Below are 23,673 nucleotides of genomic sequence, written 5' to 3'. Positions count from 1 at the left end.
ATTGTGAAAACAAGCACAAAAAAATTAATACTATAAAGGAACAAGATACTCCTATTGGACTCTCATAAATAATGAAGAAACACAAATTCATTTGAGGAAGAAACCTATGACATTTCCTACATTCCATTGGACCTTAATGTGGAGTTACCACTGACACTCCAGAAGATGTCTGGATTTCAATACTGTGGAATTGATATACATATGGCAGAAGTTAATGGAGGTTTTTCTGTAGTGGAGTGAAAAAAAGCCTCCCATGAGAGGATATTTTATTTTTCCACTTTGATGCCAGTAAATAACCATTATGTGTAGAATTCAAGGATCATAGACATGGTTGAGGTTAGTCATATGACCTCCTCTTCTACCAGCAGATAACACTGGTGTTCCTAGAAGGACTAGAAGCTTTCCCTACAAGAAGTTTGAAATGACTTCAGCACTTTGGCACTTTGTTCTCTGCTTCTTGTTCTTATTTGTTATTTATTTTCTGAAAGTATCTAGCTTTTTTGCTTAGCAGGGAAAATCTTCAAAATAAAGACTAAGCAGTCAGGCATCTGCCGCTATCTACAGATCTCATCAGTAGTTCTGTCAGCTGCAGTAATATCAGAGACATGACTCAGTGCGTGGGCAGAAGGTGGACTCCATGTGCATTGCTGCTACACCAGTGATGGGGACAATGTGGAAATACTTGTAATTCCTGTGCCCAGTAGGCCAGAAATGAAATATGATGTAGGTGCTTTTGGATCTTGAGAGGATTGGCCTTAAAACACCACAAAGATTATCCAATTTGGAAGCATACATCCCTAGATTTTCAGTAAAATTTTCAGAGTGTTTTATTGGAAATAAGAGAGCTAAAGAGGCATAAGTATTTTACAGATTTCACAGAAGTGAAATAGAGTGAGAAACTTATAGCAGGTAGCCAGAACATTTTAACATCTCTGTCCGGTCAATAGTTCTCAGTATTTGGCAGTGACCTTGAATTGCTACTAACAGCCCATGCATATCCAAAGTAAACAGGCTTGGGAGAATCACAGGAACTGAACAGAGAGAAGACAATGTAGTAACTGCTGGCATATTCCTAGAATTTGCAGACTATGAAGAGGCCTGGTTAAAAGTGGCTTTTCTATTGTGTAATGAACCATGCAGTTGTCTAGATCCAGGGCAGCAAAATAATCTAACACAATGGGTGTGATTTTACTGAGATTGCTTTGCAGTGTATTTACAAAGGCCTCTGTTATTTCTTTAGGAACTGAGGCCTGTGAGACCTCTGCAGTTAGCTTATTGAAAAATGTACAAGGAATTGTGTTTATTAAGGCAACCTTACAGTCAACAGTTGTTTTAGCAATTTCACAAGGATCCTCCATTTTCATCAATGATCTGAGTACTTGAAGACAAACTGTTTCTGTGTCTTAGTTATTCTTATGATACGTGTTTGTACTACCACTGTTAAAAATTGTGAATACCCTACTCTTTACTCACTGAGTTGAAGAGCCATTTTTAATTACATAGCTGGATCTACGTGCCAGTTCATGGTGTGTGGATTTCTTCCTCCTCATTCATATCATCCTCTGTTAGTGTCCAAATATACTCTCTGTTGGTGAGATAACTACGTGTGCTGGTCTCCTAACCAAAGGTGCCTAATTATGTATGAGCTCCTGGATCTGGGAATACAGACTACCTCTGTCCCCCTGAAGGGCTCATTATTCACCATCCATTATAACTGTGGCTGCAAAATTTAGAGGTCATGCCTCTGCTAAAGGAGGACCCTGGATATAGCTGCACACGCTGGGTTTTTTGAGAGATGAATGGAATTTACCAGGGCACAACATTGATAAGAAGGAACTCTTGACAATTATTTTCAGGAGTTCTTACATCTTGCTTGAAATATCTTCTTCATCTCTTCAAATGATGAATAGATTGGTCAAACAAACTAAGGAAACATTTACTAATATTTCCACTAGGAGGAAACAAAGACATAAATGGTAAGTACATACAGACTTTGTTTTATGGTAGAAGAGATGGGTCTGCTCATCTGTGTAGGCTGCTTCAGTTAGATGAACAGTCTGAGCTGTTCAACCAAGATCTCATCATACTTACTGGAGGAGATAACTACTATCAGGAGGTGAAGCATTTTATTCTAAGGCAAGAATTTAAGTTCATAGACACAATGTATAATAAATACTTTTACAAGAGATGCCAACTCTATACCTTGTTACAACATCAGAAAATGTCTCTGTTCCTTTGAGAGAGACATTGTCTTGGAGCAGGAACAAAAGTATGCCAAATACATCCATTTTAAAGAATATTGGTTGATAACATTTTCTTGTAAAGAAAATACCTGAAATTAGTTTTCACCTGGTCTAGGGATACTATTAATGTGCTCATGTGTTCCTCATTCATTAGAGCCATCCTGAGATGGTATAGAAAGGAATGGTCTTATGCAAGACAATCTCTACTCACTGAATGTGCAGGGCTTTGATATATTCAACTAATCTTTTGAAAATGGAGTATGTAACATACAGTGATTTCTCCATTTTTGTCTGTTAAAGATGGTGACTGTCAGGACTTTAAATCCTTATTAGTGATTGAAATAATTTGTCAAAATATCTTGTACCCTGAGCTCATCCTGCGTGCTAATGAGTTGGAAGTCTCACTCATGAGTGCAAAATACATCTGAAAATGTTGGTCTGATTATCTGGATGACTGGACAGTTGTCACCATCTTGTGATCCCTTCCTATACAATGGCAATACCATCTTTATTCCTACCTCATCATCTTAGCACAGGATTTGAATGTAGTGCTTTTAAAGCCTGGTTGTCTTGGGCAAAAAAATGAATGCTTTCATGAGGTCTATTTGTGCACCTCTTAGTCACTTCTCAAAGAATACTTGTTGCTGTTGGGCCACTTCAATCCACATTGAAAGGTGGTTAGAAGTCAAAGATCTTGATCACTTGTATTTTGTGAGAAAAGATTTTCTGGCAACAGGGAAATAAACACTCAAATAGAAGCTTAATTTGGTTCTAGAAAGGACAAGTTTAAGGTACTAAAGGCCAATTCTGAGATGCCCTTTAGTAGCAGAGTTACAGGCTGTCTCATTGTAGCAGGAGGAAAGGTCACAGAGTTTCCTCCTTGCAGCTGATAGTTTCCTGTTTTACTTTAGCATAGGTCACATTGCCTGTTATTGTTGGCTGTGATCCCTCACTGACTGGCTGATACACACCAAAAGCTGCCTTTTAGCCCACAATGCTCAACCACTAATCAATTGTTCTGAGGCATAAACTTAGAACCAACATAGGCATCATATTACATGAGCTGTGCAGTGTACTTGGCATCATCAGGGCTGAACTGTTGAGGCAATGTAGACAAAAGTCAATTCTAATCTGAAATTTGCAGTCAGATGTTTCTCCTTTTGACCCATATCCTAATTTTGTGCTTTCACATTTGACTCAAAAGATGACACGTTATTTTGGCAGGCTGCCCACAGTATAAGTAACAGAGACCTCTTGAATATCTGCCCCTTCTCCCTGAACCAGTTTTAGTTAATAAGAGAATTACCAGAAAATGCTATTTTGAAATAAAAACATTCATAAATGCAGAGGCAATTTGTAAATAGCTTTGAGAAGAAATAAAATGTAAAGGGGAGAAAACATCAAGATGTATTTTTCAATTTTCAAAATGGAACATTTTAACTTCTCATGATGAAGAGATGTTTTCTTTTATGAAATTACCTCACTTAAGAAAAACGGTCATTTTAGATATCCAGAAAACAAAGCAGGCATTTAGTTTTCAGCTGAACATTTTGCCTTAGAATAATTTTTGAATTATTGTATCTCCGTATTTTTCCACAGAAATGGAACTTAAAATTTCATTATGCCCATGGCTCTACTATTCTGATGACAGGTATTTACTCAAGGTAGAAGCCAATTTAGGAAATCTATATGGACATTTTTTTAACAAATAAAGGACAACATGCATGAAGTAGAAATGGGATGATGAAATTGTCAAGTCCTAGCAAATTGTTCTCTTCAAGGAAAAACTTGCTACAGTAAACAGAAAACATGAAGCACTAGTGTACATATTTTTAAATCCCTTGTGTCCCTCAGAATGTAGTGGTTAGCAGCAAGTTAGTGCCAGTGGCCACATTGTATGGTTGCCTACAGATGTGAAATATTTTAATTAAGCTGTTACAAGGTAAATAGCTTAGTTATGCATTTAACAATCTGTAGTTGGATTTTTGTTTTACTGCATGAGGTAAATGCAACTGAAAATACATTGCTTTTGAAGGAAAAAACATGAACTTGGTAGGGACAGTTTTCAGTGAATTGATGAAGGTGAACTTATAACTTCTGCAAGCAGCATACCAAATAGAGGTGAAGGGAAGAAAATAACTTTTCTTTAATGGAGGGTACCTATTAATCCTGTCAAATCATGTTCTGATATATCCATCTTCTAGTGCTGAAATAATGCAGTTTGGCTATGAGAGATTCTAACAATGTGACTGTATTTGTCATTTTAAAAGATTTCATTGCAATTAGGTTTAAGTTGTGAAGTGTTGAGCAAAGTTGTCATCCGCTGGGGGTTGTAATGAGAGAGTAATTCCTCATTTGAGTTTACACTCATAGGGGCAAGCTGTATCCTGAGAGTTTGAAAGGGTCTTAAAGGGAAAGGTTTGGGGATGGCTGCAGAGCTTGAATAGGTCATCTGATGTGCTGTGCGACAGCACCATTGTGTGACTGGTATGATGGGTCCCTTCTACTGGACAGTATTATCATAATAGTTATACTAATCTCTTCTGCTAATGAATTAAATGGTGACAAAGTGGGGGCAGCCCAGTGAGCAAATGTTAGACAGTCCTGGCACTAGGACAGGTTTGGCTTGATTAGATTTGGCCTGGACTAGTCAGCACTTACCCAGTTCTTGTGAGCAGGAATTATCAAGAACCAGGGACCATTCCTAAGAGATATTCTGGATGTAGTTGACCTATTTTGAAGGACAGCAGTCGAATAATATAAAGAACTTTTGTGTAAGGCAGCTTCATTTCTAGAGGAGTGTTTTGAAAATGTTTGCTTTAACTGCATGGGTGTATCCAGACTGAAGAGGTCTTTTTCATCAGTAATGGGTGACAGAAAATTTGGAGTGTTATAAGAGTAATATCTACAATGGTTCATAGATCATTATCACTCATATAAAGTTATCCCTGATAGTCCTCCAGGGAGATTATCTTCTGCACTGAAGCAATATGGATGGCTTTTCCAAACCTCCTAATTTTTTTAATAGGTTAATAAACTCTTGAATACTATGATTCTGGTTAACCTCGTAATCCACATAAATGTCCCCTTCTGCTTTGGCCTTGCCAAACTTTTTGCCTTGATGTAATGGCAGAATGCCTTGATCCTGTGGCAATGATTTTCAGACTGATCATGAAGATGGTTGACAGTGTCAAACAGTTTAGGAGATACAGGAGAGAAAACATTTGCTTATAAAGATTTTACCCTCCATATCAGAATGGAATTAGTCTGTTGTCTTCAGGTTTTTAGCATTCTCATTTCCTCCTTCTATTGCTGTCATGCATTTACCTCCACCTCAGGATTAAAAGAAATCTACCCATGAACATAACTGTTTCCTAAGTGCATGGTCGTCCTTCCAATCTCATTATTTACCCTGTAATATTGCTTTTCAGTTCCCACTGTCTGGCTGTGAGCAACTTAAGATGTCTCCGGGGCAGTAAATAAACAAAGCCAGCTCAGTGTGAAAACTCTTTGCTTCTCTGAGTCTTAAAAAAATAAAATTTTGTGTGTGGGGGGGAGGAGGTGTGAAAGGGAGGAAAATATTTTTTGCAACAGCTGCCAGTAAACAGCTGGGTTTCCAATGTAATGTTCCATTGCAGCTCCCAAATTATTTTTGAGTTATTGTTTGGTTTTACAGTGTGGTTTTATATTACAGGTTTTCATCTCTGTTTTCAGTTTCAAGAGATTTTGATACTGGGTGTCAGAGGAGTCCTACTCCTGGAGAATGGCTGTCCTGAAGTTGTGCCTGATGGAAGAGCTTTGATTTGCCTATGGATGTAACATGTAAGGTGTCTTCTATGCCACTTCTCTGAGGAGTCTTGCAATCCAATCTTACTGCACAAGACTATGCTGAATGCTTTGCTATCATTAAAGCAGGTGGCAGGTTGTGCCAGGTGCCATAGATGGACTTGGGATTCTGCTCATCCTGGGTGCTGGCTGGGAGGATTGGGTATTTTTCTGAAATAAACTGATTAAAGTCCAAAAAATATTTCTGACTTTTCTTAACATGGCTCTGGATTTCGCAATAAATAACCAGTTCTGGAGTTCTTAGCAAGAAAGATTTTTCAGTTAATAAATTAAAAATCAGCTCATTGTTAACTTCATGAACATTAAAAACAGTAGATGAAAATGAAATTTCCTATGAAAATAAAAATGTTCCTAGGAAAGCAGCTCCTCCATTTGACTGTGTCATTTGGAGTACCTTTTTCTGAGAATATTTGAGCTTATATTTGAGTATATTATACTTAATATATCTCCCTATCTCCTCTCTCTCCCTCTCTCATGCTTGACTCATCTATTAAATGTATTTGGAGTATAAACCTTTAGGAAAAGGGGTTAAAGGGTGCCTGATCTGCGTATAGCTTTGTTTGATTCCATTCAACTGTGACAGCAATTTGCCTACTTGGCCACTTGTCTGTAGCTGACTTTTCAAAATTTTCATTTATGTTTGTGTGGTAGAACCATAGTTTTTTATAACTAGCTGTATACATATCAGTAACAAGAAGGTTTTTTAAGTAGAAGGAGATATTTAGTACCCCAAAACAAGGGCACGGTGTAGAGAAGTACAGGTTTGGTACACAAGGAGTCATCTTGAGAAGTGGAGACACTACAGGCCTGGAGCCTGACAAAACTGTTTACAGGGTGACACAGCAAATAGTATCTAATATATGTAAATGGCACTATATGTACGAAATGTGGATGTAACCTGGACAAGCACCAGTGAAGAAAGAGAAGGCTAGAAATGTGTGTTAGAGAACTTATATAAATGACACTAACTTGAATGAAAAAAAAGTAAAAGAAAAGTTAAAAATTAAGAAAGAAGCAGATGGAAAGAGGAAACTCTTTTTGAACATCTTATTCCTCCTGGTGAAGGATTTCAGATTCTGAGTCCTCCCTGCAAGATCCCACTACAGCCAACATCAGTGTGAAACCACTCACCTTAGCATGCAGAGAAGCAGAAGGGGGAGTTTAGCAGCAAGAAAAGTTGTGCTCTAATCAGCTGACTTCAGATTCTCTGAGTTTATTTAGGGTTGAGTTTTATTTTTTGTATGTAATTATGTTCAAAGTAAGTCACAGGAATCTGAGTAGAGAGGTGGCTTGCATTAAAATGACATAAGTGCTGAGTGGCTATCTTGATCTCCTGTGATGAAATGAAAGGAAAGTCAAACAAACAACCAGCAGACATCTTGGCTTTGCTTGTGTGAAGAAGAGATAGCAAATCTTAGACAAACATGTTGCTTATTATTGCCAATAATGAAAGGTGTCATATTATACACTAAACAGACTTGGTGCTGATATTTAAAATCCAAGATTCTTAAGAAATTCTGCACCACTGACTATGATAACAACCGAATGTCATTGACTTCTTTATGGATGGTGTGTATGAAGAAAATGGACAGCAACCATATCTCTGATTTTGCAGTTATTGGTGAAAAAAAGACAAAGAGAAACCAATTTTTAGCTTCCTTATTGTGTCAAGTCATCTGCAAATTTGATATGATCAATGGCAGATAAGAACACACCTTAGTGTTTGCATTGTTTGAACATGGGGTCTGAACACTATTTGACACTTAGAATCACCACAGAATCATGGAATATCCTGAGCTGGAAGCGACCTACAAGGATCATCAAGCCCAGCTTCTGGATCTGCACAGGACAACCCTTTGTCTGCTGTGATGGTAGGAAAAATATTTACCTTCTTCCAGTCCTCAGAAACCTCCTCAGCTGCCATGATGCAAAGGTAAAGGACAGTGGCCTTGCAATGACATTAGCCAGCTTGCTCAGCACTATTTAGCAGTATGCCCACTTTTTCTCTTGTTTCTTTAGCTGCTAAGGTACCTGTAGAAGCCCTTGTTGTTGACCTTACACGTTCTTCACCAGACTGAACTCCAGGTGGGCTCTGGAATTCTTTGTCCTATCCCTGCATGCTCAGGCAGTGTCCTGTATTCCTCCTTAGCAACGTGATTCTCCTTCTGCCTCCTGTAGGCATCCTTTTTAATGTCCAAGTTTTGTAATGGGCTCTGTCTTCATCCATGCTGGCATCCTGCCACCTTTGCCAGACTTCCTATACAACCAGATGGACTTTGTTGAGCAAGGAGGAGATGATCCCTGAAAATAGAACAGCTCTCCTGGACCATCTCCCATAAGACTCTGCTAAGCATGTCCCCAAATGGGTCAAAATCCTCTCTCCAGAGTCATGGTCCTTTTTTTCTTGCTTTTCTCCCTTCTTCTGAGATCCTTAACTCTGCCAATACCTGTTCACTGTAGCCTACCTCTAGTCTTGGCTGTGAAAAGCAAAAAATGCTAGTAAGTAAAATATCTTGTCGTGTGATAAAGATACTGACTAGCAGTTCCTCATCACAGAAATAATATTTGCAGTTGTGACCATTCCTTTATCAAAATATTGCACAAATCAGCATTTTTGAGGCTAGGCTTGTAAAAGGCAAAACATTACATTAAAAGTTGCCTGATGGGTGTTTTGCTTGGCCAGAGACAAGATAATGACTAATGTTTCAAACAGATATGAAATACTGGGTTTTTTTTTCTTCTGCTGAGTAGTTCATCCCAACAAGTGCTATGAAGCCAGCAAAAGGCTCTTAGAATTCATGTGTAAGTCCCTGAACCAGAGTAGAAATTTCAACCATCTTGCTGGTAAACTTTTACATCATGGAGTGAAAATGCATCTGGTAGTTACATAAAGAAAAATATACAAGGCTGTAATTATTTTTTTTTGTTGTTTTCTACTCAGTGTATAAATAAAAACTGGAAACATGGATAGGATAGCATTGGAGTCAAAAGGGGAAATGAGTTTAAAAGCAGTCCTTGAGGCCATTAACGTTAATAGCCTGATTGAAATGTTTGACTGAGGGTGTCCAAAAGCCACTAATTGCTGGGAGCTAAAAGAGTTTTCCAAAAGAATTATGATTTTTAAACTTGTACAGTTCCTTTTGTTTTGGCCACTGTAGGGAACAAGATAACGATCTAGAAGGACCTTTGGTATGGTACAGTTGGACTATACTTACATTAATGTTTGCTGTTGCAAGAAGTGCTGTTATAACAGACCATCATGTCCTCCGAACACTGGCAGAACCACTAATAACAGGGCAAAAGTGTTCTTCGGTGTGTAATTCTCACCAGCACTACAACAGCGTAGTACTGAGTAGTGCTATTGTGAAAAAGAGACTAACTGTGAAATCTTCACTAGGAGCTGTAGCTCCATCCCACGTGCTTCTCTCCCCTCCTCTCCCTGGAGTAACTGGAAAGAAAACATTGCAAATGATACATGAGAAGTGCTCCTGGCATGGTCACTAGCTGTGGCTGAAGTGATGAGATATTGTGAAATCCAAATACATGTTTTATTATAAGGAAAAGCTTTGTTCAACTATTATGCAGTGCTGAGGAATCCACACTTCATTTGCAGGGGAAGAAAATGTTCTATGTCAATTCTTTGAAGAGATGTTACCCACTTCTTGTGGGCAATCACTTCAGTGTTACAGCTTGCTTCTAGATTCCAGCTATGTAAAAAATGTTGCCAATATCAAATATGCTGACTGCTGTATTCCATGGGCAAATGTTTTCTACAAGGAGCAGAATTCTGAGGAACAGTTAAGGATCTATGGGTCCCCTTCTTCTCTGATTATCCGAGACTTGTTTATATCTGAATAGTCTGTTAAAATATACATATATCAAAAAAGTGGTAAATCTCTTAAGTACAGGTGTTGTTGTAAGAAACATGTAGATTCCATAAAATACCTATTGTCATTTTCTTTGGGGTAGAGATTGAGAATTCCAGGGTCTGAGTTGTCCAGACTAATAGCTGAGTCTTTAACTCTCGTACCTCTGAAAAGTAACCTGTATCCGAAAAGGTTACAGAAATATAACTTTTACCCACAAGGAAAGTAAAATATGCAGAACTAGTACACAGCACTAAGGTACACGGTAAGTGGATCTACAGTACTTTTCTGAATGGCTTAATTATGGATTGGCTTTGTCTCAACATGAATTACCTAAAGGCTGAGCTGTTTAAACCATACCAAAGTTCTAATGTGATTGAACCCAACCTAAGACTGCCTTCTGGGACAGCATTGAGTTTACCTCTAGAGCTGCCTTACTCTGTTCATTGACCATGTGATGACTGGATGCGGGATCCATTTAGTCTAACTTAATTTATGTAAAAGTCAATCATCAGCATAGGACAAAGTTAATACAAGTTACACCTTAAATGTCCTGACAATAGGTAATTTTTCTGGGCAGCAACCATGTTGAACAGGAAATGCAGATGTCAAAAAATCTGAGAAAGAAATTAAAGAAATTAAACCATTCTTTGCCACTGACTGTAGTGGGATCAAAACTTAACCTCTGATGCGCATATTGCACCATAATCTACATTTGGTCTTTTTCACCCTGAACATGATATAAAGGATGTTGATTAAGCAAGGGTTTCATAACAAGTATTCAGACTGGAGACCTGGATATTAGTGATACTAGATGTTACTCAAATTACTGTGATAATCTCTGCTGTGGCTATGTTGGGTAAGTTTGTGGACAGTCTCTGATGAAGTCACCCAGCGGGTTTGGAAAGGTAGCTGTTAAAAGCAGTGCTGCATTCCCACTGAATGCACACCTGCTTGACTCCAGGAGACCTCATGTCATATCTCTACTGCACTGAATTGTTGATGACCTGCAGACATAAACTTCACATAGACATGCTCATTTTGATCTCCTCCATATAATTTGCTGCAGAGTATGTCATTAAAAAAAAAGTTATAAAAAGTCATGTTTTCCCTCTATCCTCAGATCTCAGATGAATCTCAGCCCAAAATTCAGAGGCTCTGTCCCCCTTATCAGACATCTGCTTTTGACCTGTATCCTTTCTCCAGTCACCATATCTCAATTTCTATAGTCTCCATTAAGCTTCTTCCCTGAACTTGTGAAAATTTTGTCACCTAAATATCTAATCTAATGCTTGTATTGTGTCATGTTTAACAATTCATCCCTTGGAGACCACTGGGCTGCATTTCTCACTGTGCAGAAGCTGGAGAAGGTTCTCCTAGTTAAAGGAAGTACCCAAAGGAGGCTATGCCCAGGATGTTGGGGAAGATTTCATATGCCTTCAAACTTTACAGTTCAAGCTTGTCAAAACAGAGCAGCCTAAGAAGCTTTTGTATTTTTTCTGTTTCTCTGTAAATTGCCAGCAGTTTTCACTCTAAAGATATACAAAGATAGCAGGGAAAAAACTTCCATTCTTCAAAACTCCATTAGCTAAATATTTGACATCTATTATAGTAGAAGTTACAATGGCTGGATTTTCAGAGGTAAAAGGAATACACTATTATTGAACGTAGCTATAACCCTTAGTTTTGCAAACATTCTTGTTTGTAATTATGATAAACATTGTTAAATTCATAATTAGCCCATTTTATCCTATGGGAAAATAAAAGATAGAACAATATATATATTTAAGTGTGGCTGGCTTAAATGAAAATTTTCCCTTCTTAGTTCCTTACTTCTAATGTTTATATCCCCGGGACAGGACAGGTCAAGATGTAATCTGTGGTACTTGCAAGAGTCAATGAATATAAAAGCCTATTATTTTAAGGGGCTCTTTAGGGTTTTAACACTCTTAACAAGCCTCTCAGGGCTAACATTTAACACATGTGCCCTATAGAAGCCTGTAATTTACCACGTGCCATCAATTTCATATAGTCCAATATATGGCTGTCAACCAGGTGCAGTTCTGCCTGCTCCATAAGAGTTCAAGTATTCTGGTGCAGCCCATGATGACTTAAGTATGTTAAATAGCTGGCTGCTCTCCTGCTTTGTTAAGGTTGCACGCTGAGACCAAAGCTGGTAATGCCTGAAAATTATTTCTCACAATTTTTACTCCCTCTTTAATTGGACATACACAACAATGCTGACACAAAAGCTAGCAGTCCTGCATCCTGAAAAGAACACGTGGCTTTTATTACTATTATTATTATTATTACTATTATTACTATTATTATTATTAGGTGGAGTTCAACATATTACTGAAATCTCATCATCCAAAACCCCAACTTTAAAATTTGTTGGGCATAAAAAATCTGGGCTGTGTGGGTTGGGTTTTTTGAAAATTATTACATTGGAGAATATTTTCATGACAATCAGAGAGCAGAGGTCTACAGCAGCCGCCACATTACCATGACAAATGAGCAGTAGCACAAGCTCGTTTAAGTTGTGAGAAGTAAATATGCCTGAAAGTGTCCATGCTCTTGTTTTTGGCATCCTTAAAGAATGTGAAAAAGTTTTGGGGTGTTTGTGTCCTAAAAATGTTTTGTGTAATAATATTCAGCTTCTTCCTTCTCTAGTGGTGAATTGGGAATGAAATGGGCTGAAGTTGAAGAGGGAGGAAAACCACAACTGGCAGAGAAATTGTAGACCTCAAAATTAGCTTTTCTTTGTGTGAATAGCAAAAATACGGAGGGTTTTTTTGTAGAGAAAAATGGCTAGCCGAGGCACTGACATTTTTATAGACAAGAGAGTGGTACAGAAATAAAGGCTGATCTTCACCTCTGTTATGTTTTCAAGGGCACTTTGAAATTCTGTTAGTGTTGTATAGATTTTAAGTTGCTTTTTATGATCCTCTTGGTGTTGCACAGACATATAGTTTATTTTTGGGAAACATTCCATGTTAGTTTACATAAAGCACCCCCTGATTACTGTTGTATTCACTAGTTGTTTATATATAAAATTACTTCTGAGCCTTAGTGGTTTGGCTTGGGTATTTAATTGCTTTGATTTGTTTATTGTATATGATGAATTAGTGTTTACTGGTTTAAACTCAGCCAGAGTGCACTTTATAAAAATGCTGGTTTAATTTCTAAAATACAAAGACATTTAATTTGTTTGAGATGGTAAGGTGGCTTACAGTGAGTTGGTTCATGCGGGTGCTGATCTTTTTGTGACACCTCATGACTCAGTGGACTCCTAAGGCCGCCTCTGAAGCCATTTAAAGAATTACCAGGGGATTTCTTGCTGGACTCTACTTGGGCCAAGTAGAACTATATGTTATATATGATGAAATAATTTAAATATTTTAAATGGCTAAATAGGGCACATTTGGATTAGTTGAGACAAGTTGTCAGTTCCTGTTGAGTAAAACAGATAATTTTGTCAAAGAGGAAATGGTCAAAGAAAACAAATTCTGAGGAAAAAATACAATGAAACTTTCCAGAAAAACCTTTTTGGTCTTATTTTTTTAAATTTTGAATCTGATTTTTTCTTTTTAAAGCTCTGAAAAGTAAAAGGGTATATCCAAAATGTGATTAAAGTATTAATTCTAATATTAATATTGTAGGTCAAACAAAGTAAGATTACATATAAATGGAGCTCTTTTCTACCAAGAAACATTAAATTTGGTTTGATCTAAGTAAACTTTTTCTATCAATAGGCAATCTCAAAACTATTTCATATAAACCCAGCTTTCTTTATAATTGTCAGTCTTTGGCTTACATTTTAGAGGGAACTCTTGAATGCGCCCTTTAAGTTATTGATGACTACCCCAATCTTAGAAAGAGCCTTTGTTAATATGGATTTTGTATTGCATATCCCTAATATGGGTTACATTCTACCTTTAAAAGTGGAATTTCACCCAATGTACTATGAAGTAGCATGTGTGATGTCATATCACTGTGATCAAACCTGATCTTTTAAATAGCAAAAAGGGATTGGACAAAGTAGAAGTTAGTGAGAAAATAGATCTGCATTTAGCCTACAATAACTGTATATTTTCACTGCATTTCTGTTTAGTTAGTATGAAGTATGAGTCTGTACATAGGACCAAAAGTCTTGACCACAGATGTATTGCTTCACAAATAAAGACTTGTACATGGAGAGAAATGTATTGTGGTGAAACTGATGTGAAGTTCCTATACACAATTTATTTTCCTGACTTGATGTGTTATTCAGATGTTGGATCATTGGGGTTTTTTTCCCAGAAATCACTGGTGGGAACTAAAAGTGGACTGAAGACACACTAGCAGCTTTAGAGTGTTTGATAGAAATGCAAGTTTGTCAGGTTGTGTCATACAAAATGTGATTCACGTCCTCTCCTGAAACAGCTGTTTTTTCAGAAAAAAAAAAAAATTAGGTTTTTTTGTTCCAGAAAAAGCAGATTGTGTTAATTTTTCTTCAAAGCTGTTCATGTTGTGTTTAGGAAAACTGGATGTACAGCTACTTACCCTGGAAAACAGGGTGGAGAAGGTCGCTGTCTACATTTCTTGTTAGATGAAGATTTCTCAGAATGCTTTTTCTTCAAATGGCAGATCTATGAATAACAGCTGACCATGAAAACACTGAATTGCTACAACAGTGATATTCCTGTACAGTTCTTCTGGCTTCTGTTTCACTTCTTAAAACATTCATATCTTCTAAAAATCATAGAAGGAAAAAAACGTAATTGGTGAGAAAGCCAAAATCATTGGCCAACTCTTATTAGGAATATGAGTTAAAGGAAAATGATGTGGTGTAATCACATTTTACACACGTGTTGTAATCAATTTTAATATTGATTGGACATTTTTATCACTGCTGTCTTCCTTTGACCTGTCCTTTAGAAGAGCTGCAATAAAGTAGAAATGTTAATTCTTCCTCATGACAGCTCAGTGGTAGTTAAGTGTTAGCTTTATAGATGGACACAATCAAATGCTGTTGATTGCATGAGTTGAAGTTGGGTTCCTTATTATAGATATTTATTTTTAATTGAGTTTGTTTAGCAGAAAAAGTGAGGAAGTGTTCATCCCAGAATACTGAATGAAATCACATAATGTACTGGGATATGTTGTAAAACACTTGCTACCTGTACCTCTCCTTCTGTTCCTTGCTAGAAGGACGTCTCCTTTCAGGGAGGACATACTGGAATGGTAATAGACTGCAAGAAAACAGTAAATTCTACCACTTCAGAGTCTTTCCCATGGCTTTAAGAGGATGTATTCTTTAGAAAAGAGCTCCTCTGAAGGCCCTCTGAGATTTGAAGTGCAAAGTACTTTTCCTACCCCAGTGACTGTAGTTCTTCAGAATTCCCCAGGGATTTGCCTGATTTGTATTTCCGTCATACTCAGGAATAATAAAAAGGAATAAATCGCTATGTGCTATTTATTATTCATTACAAGTATTTTAACACTGATGAGATAATCAGGGAGTTAAAAACTTCGCACCTTTGAAAATCTAATCAATAGAGTGCCTAGAGAAAGAAGACAGCTATTCAAAAACAACTTTAAAATAGACAGCTCATTTTTTGCAGCAACATTTTGAAGCCATTGTAGCAGTCTGTCACTATCTTATGATTATCTTTTATATTTGCAAGATTTCTTTCAGTATGCACTGGCAATTGGGGTTTTTTCACAAAAACCCATATTGAACTGGACAAATTAACTGGTCCAGCTACTGGGTGCAGCAATGCCCTGTAAGTATCATCCCAGGCAACACAGAATGCACGAGCCCATCTAGGTATTTAAAAATGAAGAAGAGGATGTTTAAGTCCGGCAACACAGAACATCTGAATTCACTTTCTTATACAGAAAAAACATTGCTAAAATGTTTCTTAGAAAAGAGATAGAGAACTTGTCAAGTTGAAGGCTCTAGACTACGAGTCTGATGAGAGCAGCTGAGGGAGCTGGGGGTGTTTAGCCTGGAGAAGAGAAGGCTGAAGGGAGACCTTATCACTCTCTACAACTCCCTGAAAGGAGGTTGTAACCAGGTGGGCATCAGCCTCTTCTCCGAGGCAGCCGGCAGTAAAACAAGAAGAAATGGCCCCACATTGTGCTAGGGGAGTTTTAGATTGGACACCAAGAATAATTTCTTCACTGAAAGAAAGCTTTGGAAAAGGCTGCACAGGGAAGTGGTGGAGTCATCATCCCTGGAGGTATTTAGAAAATGTGTGCATGTGGCGCTTGGGAATATGGTTTAGTGACGCCCATGTTAATGGTTGGATTAATGGTCTTAGAGGTTTTTTTCAACCCTAATGACTCTATGTTTTTGTGACTAACTAAAACATTAACTAACTAAAGTTTCTCCACTGCAGGGTAGGGACTATGACCCCGACTCCTGAGTAGGCAGAGCTATTTCCTATCAGCCACCATTAAGTGGCCTGTCCTCTTGGCCACATCCACCTCCTCAGGACTTCCTACTGAGTGGGTCAGATTGATCCCAGGTTAGCATCTTCGTTTTCCTGGATCCTGTACTAAGTTTACTTTTTTCCAAACACTGTATGAGGAGTAGTATTTCCTAGTTTAGGACTGCAAATCCATTAAGCCACATGGTGTCATTCAGACCAGCACTATAGCACTGCATTTGCCAGGTAATTCTTCCCCTGAACTTTCCCAGGAAGGCCCAATTCACTTTGGAAATACTAGAAAATATTATCAGATATAATCAGTAGTAAAATACTTGACACATGAAAGTGTTTTAAAGCTGCTATATATTTCATTGTTATGGGCTGTTTCATCACTAAACATAGAAAAATTGTCTTTTTATGTGATGGAGCACTGGAGAATGAAACAAAAGTCCTTCTGTGATGGACATCTTCATCCAAAATGCCTGGCCTTGGCCATCATGGAAGCTGGAATTTCAAGGGAAGCTGGCCTCAAGGGGTTGTGGCTAGTTAATACTTCTGGAATATTATGGTCATTTGCAGGTAATCTGGGTACCATTTTATCCCTCAAAGATGGAAGAAATTCGATGGAATTAATTTTGCCTCAGGAATGAAAAAATCCTTTTATGGGCCCTGAAAATGTTGTTGACTCCACTGGGTTTTGCATTTAGACAGCTACCATACCAATTCATCTGATATTTTTCAGTCAATTTGGCAGTCATGTTTCGAGTGCTGGTAAAATAAAGATAACTCTATCTCATACTGTGTAAGTGCTGCAGGATTCCTCAGAACAATCACAACTCAGATTATTTTTATAGTGTGGTTTTTATAGTGATATGCTTCACCATTCTACAAGGCTGAGTAAACATCCACTCAAGCTAGACAATGTTTTTCTGTTTGTTTATGTCAATTAAAGAGCTTGAATATACAGACAGTGAATCCTACATTGCTTCCCTTAAACCAACAGAATATGAAATCAGCTGGGCTCAGTGCCGAGAAGCTGATTTCTGGTGATAAACTGAAGTAAAATAAAATCTGCTCCATATGCTTCAATTGTAAACTTTGCAACTACAAACAAAAACATGCTGCGTGACTAAATATTGCAGTACAAAAGCAGCCATAAAGTGCTATCCCTTAAGGCAAAGTCAGCCTGTCCACTTTCAAATGTACTCTTGAATTAAAAGGGAGTGTGAGAGACCAGGTGATGCTTGGTATATGTATTGCTGGGGAGGGATGTGGTGGTTCAGGTTTCTGAGCTCAGGCCATGAGCTGAGGCATACCTTGCATCTGGCAACCGCTGGCCCTGCCTTTCTGCAGGAGTTAACCTGCAGGAACCAACACAAAGGTAACCAAACTCATGTCAGGAGTGAAACTCCCTCCATTTCTATCTACTGCAGGGTTGGCATTGCATGCTTTTATCCTCAATGGGCATGCAAATGGGGCAAGTCTAGATGTAATGATTCTTCAGCTTCCTGAAATCCTAAATAACTCCGCCATGTTATAAATCCTAGATATACCTATGTGTTTCCAAGGAGAACAAGCAAGAAGGCAGGTCGAGGTGTTGCAGACACAAAGACATGTAAATGATCCCCACATGCACTAACCAAACATTTTCAGACCTGCTCCAATCCAATGCCTGATCTTGTCTTAGAAGGACAAAAGTAAGTAGGAGTTTGAAGAGATCCCTGGTCTATCAAAGGGAGTATTTTTTTTCAAACCTGCCAACCAAGGCCTGCTTTAATACACTCTTATGATAGATCTCTGAGCATCTGCTCTTTAAGTACAGCATTTCTAGATTACACATCGTAGCAGAAATCAGATATCCCCATGAGAAATGTCTGAATGTTTCACCTGACTTTTTGGAAGGTTTTGATAGGAGCACATTCAGGGGACTTTGCTGGAGAAACACCAAAAACTTCCTCAAGCTGAGATAGTTTAGCTGTGTCACAAATTGGAGGGGATTAAACCACTTTTCTCTGCAGCACGTTCAATGGTCTCTTGAGTTTAGAGTTGCAGAAGAAAAAAAAGGGAAACACTTTGCCACTGTGAATTAACAGCAGGCCCTGTAAACAGTCTTGCTAAAGGAAGGAGCAGCATGCAACGTTTTTGCAACATTTGAAAGAAATTGTGGGAAGGAGGCCAAAAAAACATTACCCCCAGCTTCAAACTGTAAAAGCATTTAAAGTTGTTTAAGGACCCCATGCACTCCCCTTGTATTGTAAAACCAGAACCTTCAGGGAACAGAACGTAAGGAACTGGAAAGAAAGAACTGAAGATTTATTGGTGTTTTCAGCATAAACACTCATCTGTCCCCTTTCGCAGAAAAGGAAACGAGCCTGCTTTCCTCTTTCAGCTAAATGAGGGTTTTCTAAAAAGCCTCCTTGCTATGTAAGTATGAAACAACACACTCAAGGAAAAATATATCATATTATTAACTGCAATATATATAGACAATTTTTTTTTAAACTAAAAACAAAGTGCCCCACTGTTTGATTTCAACAGGACAGCTATGCCTTTGGGTTTAGATCAGAAAGTGCTTCCAACTCTATTGTTGCAGGCGTGCCTGAAGCATCAGCAAAGGAAAGGGCTTCCAATTTTTAATAGAAATTCTCAATAGGGCAGAGATTATTCTTTTTCTTTATTTATTTTGCTTTTGTTTTGATCACTCCAATAGCCATGTAATGTTTGGAGGTGGCCTGGGGTAAAGCTGTAGCTGAACAGACTTTGCTATTGGTTTCCAAAATGTAACAAAACCTCAGTTCTCTTCTGAAAGGGGACGTGTGCATTAACTGCCTTGTTCAGGGTTAGGAGGAGGCAACTGAGCTTTCCTGGTCCCCTTGAGCCTCATTTGGCATCTGGTTCTGCTTACTTATCCAACAAGAAGCAAAGGTATTTGGCAGCACTGAAAAAGGGAAGAGGAGAAGGTAAACGAACCAGGACAAACTGAAAAATACAAGGAATCTGAAAACTTTATTAGAAAGCACAGCTATTTCTAGTAATCATGGGAAAGGTACCTCTTAAGGTTCCTGTTAAGAAAGTCCTGTAAAACTGAGTCAGAGTGTAGAACACATAAGCAAAGCTCAGATCCAAACATGACAAAAAGATGGCCACAGCATCACTCATGGTTGACTTCCCCTGCAAAGGTGACCAGCAGCCAGTCTGCAGTGCAGGGACCACTGCCCGGTTTCCCAGAAGCATTTAACACAGTTATTCACAAGGTTTATAGATGGATGAGTAGAAGCCTTCAGATGGTTAAATGGATGCAGAAAGACCTGATGGTGTCTCTTGTCCACCCTTAGTGTTAAGGTCTTGCTGACTGTGCCTTTGCCACTCTGTTGTGTTGGTCTCACTCCACATATCTATGCTGGATATCCAAGTTGCTGCTGGATCTCAGAAGACCTCAGTTCAGTTTACCTCCCGAGGTAGGTTTTGCCTTCTTGAATGTAAGACTGCCATCCTTGGCCCTGAAACCTTATTTGTTCCCCAAATTTGCCCACAGTTTAAACTTCTGCTTTTGAAACTCATCCATAAGGTGATTTCCACCCTTAAAGTGTCAGCCTTCCTGATTGCAGTACATATTTGAAATATAAAACACACATAGATGTCTGTCCTGAGAAGTTTAATAAAATCGCACAGAGCTGAGGGGCATGCATTTCCCTGAGCTTGTTTTTTCAGCACTCTGAAACATTCTTTGGTTGGAGTCTGGTCCTCTAGCATTGCCTTTCTGCCCCTTGGTATGTTCTGTCTCTTTCCTTGCTTCAGTCTTTTCCTCCCTCATAAGCAATTTCTGCTTTCTCTGAACCCTATAATTGTGGACAAATAAGAAAAAGACCTCCTTTCATTCTTCCCATTTCAAGTGTTCTAACAAATAGAAACATTCAGGTTAGGTACTCTTCTCTGTACGTTGTCTGATTGTACATATGCAGCAGCAACTACGTACTGGTCACCACAACTTCTAGACTGTAAATACAGACATTCTCCAAACCTCACTCTTGCTCTTTGTTATGTTCCATTATGTGAAAAACTACTTCTGTGCTCATGACTCACTGAAACACCCATGTCCTTCTACAGCACTTCTGTAAACAAGGCCCACAGCATCTGTCAGATCATGCATTAATTCATTACAATTAGGAATGTTCTGAACTGACCTCCTATACATCTTTATGGCAAAAATACTCCTTTAAAAAATCAATCTGACTTGAAGATCCCTCACTAGGAAAAACCCACCAAAACTCATGAAAAATAAGTATCCTTTTTCATTAGCTTGGAAACTTTCATAAAGAACATAACAGTTAACTGCTAACACCTGAATTGCAAATGACCTGATCAATGCACTTAGACTGCTATTGCATATTGCAACATATTCTTTTCCTAGAAAAATAGTAGTACAGTCTTCTGAGCAACACACGGTGCAAGTGGAGAAGCAATTTAGGTTAGTCAATAACTTCCATCTGTTCTGAAGCAGTAAGCATGAAAAGAGTTCCTTTATTCTGGCATATATTCATGGCAACGCCTCCTCAGTTTTATTTGTTCCAGGGTCTGCCATTAGTGTATCCTGCAACTATTGCTTGTCCTGTACATATTTCTGAGTGCCAGCCATACAAGGAGGTGGACCGTTACCTCGGGTGCTCTATCAATTCTTGTAAGATGTATATTTATTTCTTTTCTGTGGCCTGACTGAATAACAAAAACAAATCTCCCTCAGCTTTGTTTCCTATGACTTCATTGAAAAGTATATGTTCCCGTTTTATCATAATTTTAGAGTTTACTAGCTTATGTACTTCAATTAATGTGTCTTCCTAGGAAAAACATGAAAATACTTCCTTAAAGTGTTTCCTGACCTTTATTCTGTCTTATATTTGCATGAAACTGTTTTTCTCCCTTGCCTATTTAAAAACATACACTATTTATTTCTAAAGTTTTATTCAACCAAGGGCTGTAACATACTTGCTGAAATAGGTTAGGATTTTGAAAACCTAGAAATTGTGACCCTTATGCCAAATGTTTGGAGAAGTACCTATCAATTCAGGGTTCTCAACTTTGATATGAACTATTTGGGATGCCAAACTTGAGACATCAAATACTGTCTCAGTCTGAGCTTTCATTGGACACAATACTTCTGAAGGTGTTCATCATCTCCAGAACAGTAAGTTTCCCTTCACAATGATGAGATGAGGGTGACATTTTTGAATCCTGCACAGTTCAGAGCCCCAGATTTAGTTGCCCAGTTCTGCCCTTGCAGCCTGGAGCAACTGCAAAGGTAACAGGCTGACAGCAGGATGCATTGTCCTGCAAGTACTTTGAAATGGGCCTTAAGGATTTCATTTTCTTGGCTCCTTTTCTGCCTGAGAAGCTATACAGTTTTAGACATTATGCTACACAAAAAAAATTAAGATTTCTGGGCTCTTTTATCTCTTGCAGAGGGACAAGGCATTTGACCTTCTCAGACACTCCAAGTCTCTTGCTATACAGCCATCAAGAAGCACATTTGTCTGATCCTAGATGCTGAAACTTTTGTCTCAATTTAACCATTAGACAGACATTTTTTTCCATATGTGAATGGTACATGTTGTTTGGAATGATCTTAGGACACTACCTTCATAGAATCTTCACTATTGTCTTGTCTAAATATATAAATGCCTGAAATGTATTTCTTTCTTCCCACTTGGTTATTTTACATATTCTCTTCTTTAAAAAGTGAGAAGATTTAAAGTTTGGTCTCTTATTATGCATGGTAAAGGATTTTGAATAATTTTGCCTATTGCAGGATCTTACCAGTTCAGCTCTAATGGAACTGTGTTTGAGGAAAACTCCTTCACCCCTGTCAAGTCCATCTAGAGCACTCCTTAGAGCTGCAGCCGTTGGGACTGAGCCATATCAGGTGGCTCCACACACGATGGAACAATCCAGGACTGGGAAGGAAGAAATGTAGCTCACTGTTGTTTTTAGTTTCAACTCCTCTGAGGCTCTAAACTCTGAGTTGAACCTCTTAGATTCACAGCACAAAAACACAAATTAAGTAAAACAAAAATTTAATTAATTGATTACAGGAAGTTCATGAGTTTGGGAAAGGACTATACAAACATACAAGAACAATGAGCTTATATGTTGCCCATACAAACACAATGAGCTAAATCATTATACCAGAGATGGCTGGGGTGACAGGAGCCCTGGGAGCCCCAGGCCAAGGCTGTGCTATGCAGGGTTGTGTCTGGCTCTGGGCTGGCTGCCTTGAGCTGCAGAAGAACAGAGGACTATGGGCTAAGCCATGAATATGCAGCTGTGGTCCCAGCAGGAAGCTTCTGCCTCCAGGATTTACCAGGTTGTGACAACAATACAGACACACTCCTTTTGTGTCTGGGAAGATTTTTTACACAGTTTCTTGAGACAGGACAAAACTATTGGCTGCTTGAGTAATTGTTTCATGCTGGCAACTATCCTTTTATGAAAACAGTTTTAGGAGAACTGGTTAAAATGGTAGTGTTCTTGGCATTTTGAACGCCCCTGTTTAAGGAATGAAATTAACCCTGAAGAAGAAAGCCTGGCAACCACAAAATATTTGTTCCTAGATATGACTTGATCCCAGGGTAATTAGTTTGTAGACTAACCTTGCATTGTGGACCCCTGAAAGAGTTGGGGTACAGATGATCTTGCATAGTTAGAGCAACAGTTAATAGGCAGAGATAGAGCTGGGCTTTTTGTACACAAAAGACTGTGAAAGAAATAAGACTCGGTCCTTTTAAACTTTTAAGATAAGAAGGTAGAAATACGATTACAAGGATTCTCGTTCTTAACAGCAGCAAAATGAACATGAGAACTTTTTTACAGAGGCCCTGTGCTTGCAGATCCTTTTGTGTACCTGAGTATTTGTCTTCTTTCATGACAATGGCATCATTCTTAGATTTACTGCTTCTATGTTCTTAAATTTGGTGTCATTCTGTTGTGGCCAGTCTATAAACAGATTTTGAAATGTCTCCTACAAATTAGTGCAGATGCACTTTACAACGCAGGAAGTCTCAGCATATTGAAAAAAGAAAAACGTGGAAAATTGTTGTCCAAAATCATATACAACCTGTAGCTTTTCTTTTCTTTTTGCAATTATTTCCTGGACAGTTGAAAAGTAAACCAAACCAATTTTTCCACCTTTCTCTCACTCCAGTTATCTTCTCTTTTCTTTGACTTCTTGTTAATATGTTAGCTCCAATAGGCCTCAAGGTGTACATTTTGTTTAATATATGTAAGAAGATTGGCAGGGATGGAGTT

General features: G+C 38.3%; 1 long non-coding RNA gene across 1 annotated transcript in view; it reads left to right on the top strand.

Moving 5' to 3' along the window:
* Nucleotides 1–4,590: 4,590 nt before the first annotated feature.
* The window catches only part of LOC116455053, a 36,220-nt gene continuing 17,137 nt past the window's right edge, over nt 4,591–23,673 (top strand). The window contains exon 1 of the long non-coding RNA XR_004244289.1: nt 4,591–6,065. This is a non-coding gene — a long non-coding RNA (uncharacterized LOC116455053). The remainder of the gene's footprint in view (nt 6,066–23,673) is intronic.

The sequence above is a fragment of the Corvus moneduloides genome, chromosome 1, assembly GCF_009650955.1.
Source record: "Corvus moneduloides isolate bCorMon1 chromosome 1, bCorMon1.pri, whole genome shotgun sequence".
Taxonomy (NCBI): Eukaryota; Metazoa; Chordata; class Aves; order Passeriformes; family Corvidae; genus Corvus; species Corvus moneduloides.
This window is presented reverse-complemented; position numbering and strand designations above follow the sequence as displayed.